Genomic DNA, 8,681 nt, shown 5'->3' with positions numbered 1-8,681 from the left:
TAAAGAAGCTCTTGCCTGCTTGCACTCTTGCTCTTTTCAGAGTGGGAATATTGTATTCATAGGAGTTTTCCAAGGGATTTGGGGGTGGGGGAGATGAGGTGAGGGAGGCAAAGAATGGGAGAGTCTTTCAAATCACGTGAAACGCCAATGAGTGTTACAAGAGCAAGGTTTGTTGCTGCTGCTGCTGTATCCAGCCACGGGCACCAAAATGTTCTAGGAAGAGCACAGACTTTCAGACAAGGCATATCTTGACTTTACTTCCTATGATGGCTTTTGTTATTTACAGGAGAAAGACGTGACTCTAATACCTCCAGTTGCCTTTTGGGAAAGTTAAGGAGCAGTCTCTCCCAACCCCAAAGCAGATGGGTTTGATCTGATGGGTGGGGACATCCCAAGGACAGCTGTAAAATCAGCTGAGGTGGGAAGTAGATTCCATCAGGAGCTCTGGGCTGGACTGCCAGCCTGGCACTGCAGAGAGCAGTGTTCCTTTCATAGCATGCTCCATATACTGCTACTGCAAATTCTTTGCTTGGCCTCCAGTCTTTTTCTTTCCCTGGTTTATCTGCGTATATCTCTGTAATTTGTGGATGCCTGTGTGGGATAAACCAGTTTTGTGTGTTTCTGGCCAGGGTGCATGAATTGAGGTGCCATCAGTGTAGGTGTTTTTTGGTTTCTGAGCTTACATATCATACAATAGCTCCTCTGCTGAATGACAGATTAGGCTTTGGAAGTCTTTTGTCCATCAAGATATCTGGAAGTCTTGGATGACACCAAACAATGACCTCTAACATTCTCTCTTGCTGCTGTTGTTGAGAGATAAAGTTCCTGGCAGCTGTGGTACCGGGTCAGTGTGTCAGCACTTGTTGGGGAGCCGTAAGTGTTTAGGTGTCGTGAGTGTTTCCAGGTTCAGTACCCAGGGGCAACATGGCACCTGTGTGATTGTGCTTCTGTTTCAGCTGCATGCACAGCCTCTCTGTACATTTATACCATACTGAGCTGCTTTTCTTTTTTTGGGGGCGGGTAATCAAACCAACCCCCGAATGGCCATCAGTGTGAGGCACCTCTCTTTATCAGAAAAGTCAGCTCAAACAGAGAGGCTCACTCCTCTCCATGGCCTTAAGAGAAAGGACCCTGCATCTGTGTAGGCTTGCATTTGAGTTTGCAAACACTCCCCAGGCATCTGGCACCTGGAGGCACGTTTGATCACATTTGATCCTGTTTTCCTCCCAAGCGAGAAGGTGCTTGTGGCACCCCCTATTGGGAAAAAGGGGAACAGCACTTATTCTGCCCCTGTCCCTCTGGGCAGTTCCTGTTTTTGTTTTCACTTGAGCCATGGAAGAAGACCCAGCAGGTGTGCAGCTGGTGGGTCCTGCCTTATCTGTGATGCCCGATTCCATCCTCACTGTGCCCCACATTGCCCTCTCAACTGGGGGTCGGGGAGAGTTTGTGGGCCCAGACACAGGGGCAGGCAGGTTTCATGGGTTCCCCTCCACCTTCCTTTCCCCAGGTGATGATGTCAGGCACTCCCAGTCACTTAGCCAATGTTTGGACACAAACAAACAAAGCTGAGACCCAACAGAACCCTTTTCTGAGCCCAGTTTGGTATACACATCAATCAGTGCTTCCCTTAATGTCCCCGATGCTAATAACTCCTGAGCAGGGAACTTGAAAAGGATGTTCAGGCTCCAGCCTAAAAAAGTAAGCCAAGCCCATATAGATGGTTAGGAAAAAGCCAGACTCTGTACTCATGGAGGGGGATGGCCTGGCACCCGCTTGCTGAGGCAGGCTCCCCCCCGCCATGCACTCTAGCCTAGGATGGCAAACAGCTTTGTTCTCTCCTGCTCACTCCAGTCACCCTTATACATTGTGTTGGGCATGACTCTGAGGCTGCATCCAAACTCTGCCAGTAAGCACTGAGATGGAATGTTGCTTTGCCCCCACGGATTTGTCACCCCACTTCCCCTGGGTGACAGAGCCGCAAAGGATTACTCAAAGCCCATCTCTTCTGAGCAGTGAGAGACCCCAAACTGGTTAATCTCCCCCCAGAACCCTCAAGCGAGAGGCATCCCTTCCTTGGGAAATTAACCCCGAATTGGGGTTCTCTTCCTGCATTTATTTTCCAGACCAGGAAGTTACAGGAAGAGACATAGGTGGGGTTATAATTTAACAATACAGGCTGGTAACTTTCGGTAAAACAGGTCAAATGACATTCCATTAGACAGCTAAGTGATCCACCAACAAAAGCTTGATCTTAGCTAACATTCCTTCTCCCTCCAGCAATTTTCCAGTATCTTTACACATTAATCAGTAACTAGTCTGTCTTTGAGCCAGCAACCTTGCTGTGCCACAAATCTTTATCTTACACCAGAGACTTTATAGCCTGAGGGAAATTTCCAGTCCTCCACAAGGTCAATATTCGAAACTGCAAGGCTTTGGAAAACCAGGCCCTGTGAAGTACATTTGCTTTAAGAATCCTCTACAATGGAAGACCAGGCCTGCCTGGGGCATGATGGGGAGGGGGAGAGGGCGATTGACAACTGTGCCCATACAGTCCTGTGGGGGGTGACTGTGGCATTCTGGGGATCCAGCAAATAGGGGTTCTGTCACTTCCATCCCAGCGCTATCCTCACCCCACAGTGAAGCTAAGACACTTTGCTGGTGGCCTTGTGATGACTCACATGGAAGAGTGCGGCCAGAGAGAGGCTGTGAGAAGTGGAGACTGCACACCTGACTCCTCTCCCTTGAGGACAGCCTGCCACTCACTCTTCTTGATCTGTGACATGGAGGGCCTGAGCCCAGGGACTCTGTGCTACACCCTTGTGAATGCTTCTGAGGCTTCTGTTGCTGGGGCCTTGGCAAGGGTGGAAAGAGCCTGTGAAAAAGCCATGAGTATAAAAATGCCTGTTGACAGACAGCAGACATTAGTTAGTGCTTTGGGTCCATCTGTAGCTCGGTCTCAAAGACTGGAGATTCCCAGTTGCAGATAGGCATGGATGTCCCTGGAGTGTTGAGGAAATCTTTATCTTTACCAGAGGGAGGGGTGGAAGAAGTTGGCTCATTCTCCTACGTACGCCCCCCGCTCCCATCGCAATGGAGAATGTGGGACGAAGGTCCTAAGTAATTGGTAAAACCTGGACTAAATTTTTAGCTTTGAGTTTCCTTGCCACCAAAGCAGGAAGGAAAATATGATGATGAGCTATAAGCTGCACTTTTTCCCTGGACTAAAATATACTCCCCCTCTGGAGAAACACAGGGTTAAGTCTGAAGGAAAGTGTTCGTGTGCATCAGTTTATAGAGGGGACAGCAAGTGACTCAGCGGTGCCATCTACAGCATGCTGTACAAACTCACTGGCAGGCTTTGAATGATAACGTATTAATGCCTCGCTCAGTGCATGTGAGATGGTTGTGATGAGCACATTTCAAGAAGTTCCAGGGCTACGGCAAATGGCCTACAGCTGTGGGTCTCTGAAGGTCTGGCTTAATCCAGAGACGACATCCAGACTGTCTAGGAAGTGATGGGCTGTGTGCCCTTTCAGTGATCCCCTGTTAGAATCATTTTCCTCCCCTGGAGGACAATTCTGAGAGATGAGCATAGGAAGCTCATGGTTAGCATGGCCTGGCCGTCTACACTGATGTGAAGTGGGCTGCATATTCCTGCAGCATGAAAGTGACTACCCAAGACTGACCCAAAGAGAAAGACATCCCGCCTTGGTGGGAACGTGAAGGTGCTGGCACTTCGAGGGAAATAGATATGGGAACACCTGAATTTTCCAGATGCTATGAAAACTCAAGGGAATAAATCCTTATGGCTGGGAGGGATAATCAGTGTTCCCATCTGAGAAGAGACTGCAGCAAGATAAACTGTGCACTGAAGTCATTTAATTTTATTTGCTACTTCGGACATCATTCTAAAAACCATTCTTTGCCTGAATCTATAGAAATGACTGTTGAAAGCAGTAAAAATGCGACCACTTCACTGGAGTCAGCCATAACAGCTCTGGAGTCAGAACTACCCAAGGGTTTGTTTCAAATGCAGAATCACAGCCCCCAGAGATTCTGAGTCATGATCCCCCTTGATTCTGATTCAGAGGCCAGAGAAGCACATGTGCACCCAGGCCACACATGAGGCATGGCCCATGTTGGTTGTGACAATGAGGGCAACGTGATGTTATTTCCAGTACTTCATATTATTTCCATCTGATTTAGTATGAGAAGAAGAAAAGTGGTAAATAGCTTTGATTTTTGTATGACTGAATCCTGTGCTTCATTTCTTTGTGGGCATTTTTCATTGTTGATGAAATAAACTTTGTACAATTTGTTTCCAGTGCCTTCCTGGAATAACACGGGGGAAGAATCCTCCAGTCCTTGGGATGCTTTGTTTGTTCTTTCTTCCAGTGGGATTCCTGAGGGTACAGACTATGGACACAGAAGCTGACAGCCATCAGGGGCTGTTCTAGGCAGAGTTTGCTTCATAAAACTCAGAATCCCCAGGTGTATAGATGAGTCTATAGTAGAGATTCTAGAAAATGAATTCTAGAGTCTATAGTAGAGATTCTAGAAAAATGAGCCACGGCACATTCTCTTTTCCAGCCATCTAGAGGCTTCCACACAATTGCAAAACTCTTGCAGTTTGATTGGATTCTTCCAAACTGATTTCTTTATTCTTTATTTCTTCATTTCAGTATTTCAGCTTCTAGAATGTCCTGCAGCCTGTACTTTTCTGTGGCCAGAAGATAAAAAAGAAAGCATTTCATAAGTCAATTCACAGTTAATAAATTTGTTTATAAGGAAAGCAGCTTTGGTTCAATTCCCAAGTCATTGGGGAAAGAGGCTGTAGGCCAGATTCCCATGGATCCTTTTGTCAGCCCAGTGCCCCCACCCTGCAGCAGGTGTTGCCGCTAATGCCACTTTCCCGGGGCCTGGTCTTGGTTGACTGGAGCCAGCTGGCCAGAGCTGCATGACAGTCACCACTCTCCTCCCTGCCCACACCCCACAGATACCCAAAGCTAAGGACTGAGTGGGGGAAAAGGGAGGAAAAAGCCCAACTCCCTTGTTTCAGGGAGGGTCAAACTTGTGGGGTTACTTACGTCCCAGAGCTCCCCACAGGAGCAGGTGGAAGCTAGACTTCATCAGAAGGCACATCCCTTCTTGGATCTTCCTGTCCTTCCCATACCCTCATTCTGGTTTCTCCTGAGATGATGCCCTAGATACATCACCCTACAGGAAGCCCCATCTCAGACGCTGCTTCCAGGGGACCTGGCCTAAGGCAGGATCATTTCTCCACAACTGGAGACTTGAGATAAATGACTAGCATATTATTCCCTTTTACAACCCTTTTTGTCTTCCTAAAATGACTATTTACAAAACTTATTTTTATTGTAAAAGTGATACATGGTATGGCTTGAAATTCAAATAGCAACAAAGGGTAGGAAGTAAAACATAAAAGATTTCAAGCCCCACCCCAACTCCCAGTCCCCAGAAAGGTATCCAGTGTTAATTTTTTAGTATCCTTCCAGAACATGCCTATGTATATTTAAACATAAATATAGGCACTTTTTACATAAATTATGTCAAACAATTCATGTTATTCTGCAACCTGCTTTTTTCTACTTTCTGGATCATGGACTTTTTTCCATTATTGGTGCAAAGAGCTCTCCTTCCAACAATGACTGATATTTGTAAGACTCCTTTAAAGAGGCACATTCTCTGTAACTAGCATGGCTGTCATTTCTGGGAATCAAACTGAGAAAAGCAATAATGTTAATTTTTATTTTGCCATAACTTGAGAGCTCAGTTTGAGAAAATTGTCATTTCTCCTGTCAAGCGCCTAATGAAGCAAGCCTCTGACTAAACCAGAACTCCAGATGAAGCTAGTCACAGAGCTTTTTGGATTAAGGCTTGTGACTCACCTGAGGTAGACCCACCTGTCCCCAGCAATGGATTAAAGCTCCTAAGAGAAATTGATTAGGTTATGTTATTCTTTATAATCCCCAGGAAGGTAAGCATCAACAAAAAAATCACATCAACAAAAAAGTCACATCAACAAAACCATCAAAAAATAAAAATAAAAATAAAATCCACAAAACCACTGCTGTGGATTAATTGAACTGTGTCCCCCAAAGTCTCTATATTGGAAGCTTAATTCCCACTGTAACTGTTAAAAGGGTGGAAAATCCTATTATGGTAATTGAAAGGTGGGGCCTTGAAGAGGAAATTGGATTGTGAGGACCATGCCATAGTGAATGGATTAATAATGGTGGTCATGGGCATGGTTCTGGGGGATTTAAAAAGAGAGCACATGAGAGTCTCTCTCTCTCTCTGCTTCTACCATCTCGCAATATGATATCTTGCGTCACCACCAAAGAAGACGCACACCAGATGTGTTCCCTGGACTTTGGGTTTTTGGCCTCAGAATCTGTAAGCAATAAATTTTGTTTTCTTACAAATTATCCAGTTCCAGGTATTTAATTATAAGCAACAGAAGTGGACTAATACAACCATCAACTGAAGAATCAAACTATCCTTTCAATATCACGTGAGTTTGTACCTATAACTAAGGTATATTAGGCAACAAATACAAGATGGAGACAGCACCTGAATATCACAGAAATTATAAAATGTATGAGGGTTCTTCATAAAGTTCATGAAAAGATTCTTACTATCTTTTAATTCCATTTTTCCACAAACTTTTTGAAGTACCCTTGTATTTTAAGATACATAACACAAAATAATAATGTACCACAATGAGACAGAATCTCACACCCATCAGGATGGCTACTATTAAAGGGTGGAGGGGAGGGCTGGCCAGTTAGCTGGTTGGTAAGAATGAGGGCTTATAACACCAAGGTCAAGGTTTAGAATGCCCATACTGACCAGCAGCCAAGAAAAACAAAAACAACAACAACAACAACAACAACAACAACAACAACAAAAAAAACAAACCACCAAAAAATTCCAGAAAATAACTAGTATTGACAAGGATATAGAGAAATTGCAATGCTTGTGCACTGTTGGTGGGAATATAAAATGGTACAGCCACTATGGAAAACAGTAAGGAGGATCTTGAAAAAAAAAATAGAATTGCCATACGATCCAGTAATTCCATTTCTGGGTATGTTAAAAACAGGGTCTCAAAGAGAGATTTGTACAGCCATGTTCATAGTAGCATTATATACAACACCCAAGAGGTGAAAGCAACCCACGTGTCCATTGGTAGACAAAATGAGGTGTATACATACAACAGAATATTATTTAGCCTTAATAAAGGAAGGAAATTTTGACCCATTCTACAACATGGATGAAACTTAAGGACATTATGCCAAGCGAAATAAGCCAGTCACAAAAAGACAATACTGTGTGATTCCACTTATATAAGATACCTCGAGCAAATTCACAGAGACAGAAAGTAGAATGGTGATTGCTAGGGACGGCGGGAGAGAGGAATGGGAATTATTGTTTAATGGGTACAGAGTTGCAGTTTGGAAGATGAAAAAGTCCCGGAGGTGGATGGTGTAGATTGTTGCCCAGCAGTGGGAAGGTGCACAATGTCACTGAACTGTACACTTAAAAATAGTCAATTTTATGTTATGTGTATTTTCCCACTATTAAAATTTAAAAACAAAAAAATACATTCCTCATTCCTCCCAAGCCTCTGCAGACTGACCAAATTGCCCAGTACTACATAGCCAGCAAGTGCAGGGTCATGTGTTTGTACCATGCATAGGAAAGGACACGCGTGCTCACAGGCTCAAAACGCAATCTCAGCCTTAGTTGTCTGCAAGTTCTTGTGTCCACCTTCAGTCTGTGAGTGCCTCTGTCTTAGGGGTGGCTGTGGGAGGAATGCTGAGTAGAGGGAAGTGTGGGAATTATAAGGCACTCAGTCCTACACGGGAACAAATCAGCCAACCAAAAAAGGGAGGGGATGGTAGTGGAAGTTTCCAGCCTCACAGAAGTTACTAAGAGAAGAAACTGAGGAGGAGATCCACCATGGGACATGCCCCCAATCCTTGCAGAAAAGGGCCGAACATGTGGCATCTGGACCCAGACCGTCAGGTTGAATCCTGGCTGTGCTCCTCTCTTGATGCACTTGAACTTGGACGTGCCACTTAAATTCTCTGTGCCTTGTTTTCCTCATTTGTAAGGAGCTTAGAACAGTGCTTGGCACATAGTACATGGAGTATAAGTATTTGTTAAATAAGAGAAAAATTCCTTTATTTCACCCTCTCTGCTATGCTGTGAGGACAGTATAGTTATTCTTCCATGTAGAGGGGAAACTGAGGCTCAGACAGATGGAACGACTCCTCTAGGTGTCATAGCTGAGCTCGGGTCTTCTCTCAATCCCAGTTCTTCCCACTGTGCCACTCTGTCTGCATCCGCCTCCCTGCCTGCGTTGGTGGCGGTGGGCAGCGGGTGGTGCAGGGAGCATTGCTGAGGTGACCTCACAGAGCAACCCCCCACTCTCATGTTACTCCTGCCCCTGAGCCCCACCAGAAAAAACTGGCTGCTTTTGCCCTCAGAACAGAACGTGCTTGCTATAAAAAGAGAGCCCTAGAAACAGACTGCCTGAGAGTTTAAGGCCAACACAAGCCCCATTTGTGGAAAGTCATTTTCTTCATCAATTTGGTTATGTGCAGACTCTCCTACCCAGGCTTCACCACTGCCTCACTGTGGGCCCATCTCAC

Source organism: Cynocephalus volans, chromosome 7, assembly GCF_027409185.1.
Source record: "Cynocephalus volans isolate mCynVol1 chromosome 7, mCynVol1.pri, whole genome shotgun sequence".
In the NCBI taxonomy this organism is placed as follows: Eukaryota; Metazoa; Chordata; class Mammalia; order Dermoptera; family Cynocephalidae; genus Cynocephalus; species Cynocephalus volans.
The sequence above is the reverse complement of the archived record's forward strand: the minus strand, read 5'-3'. Positions refer to the sequence as shown.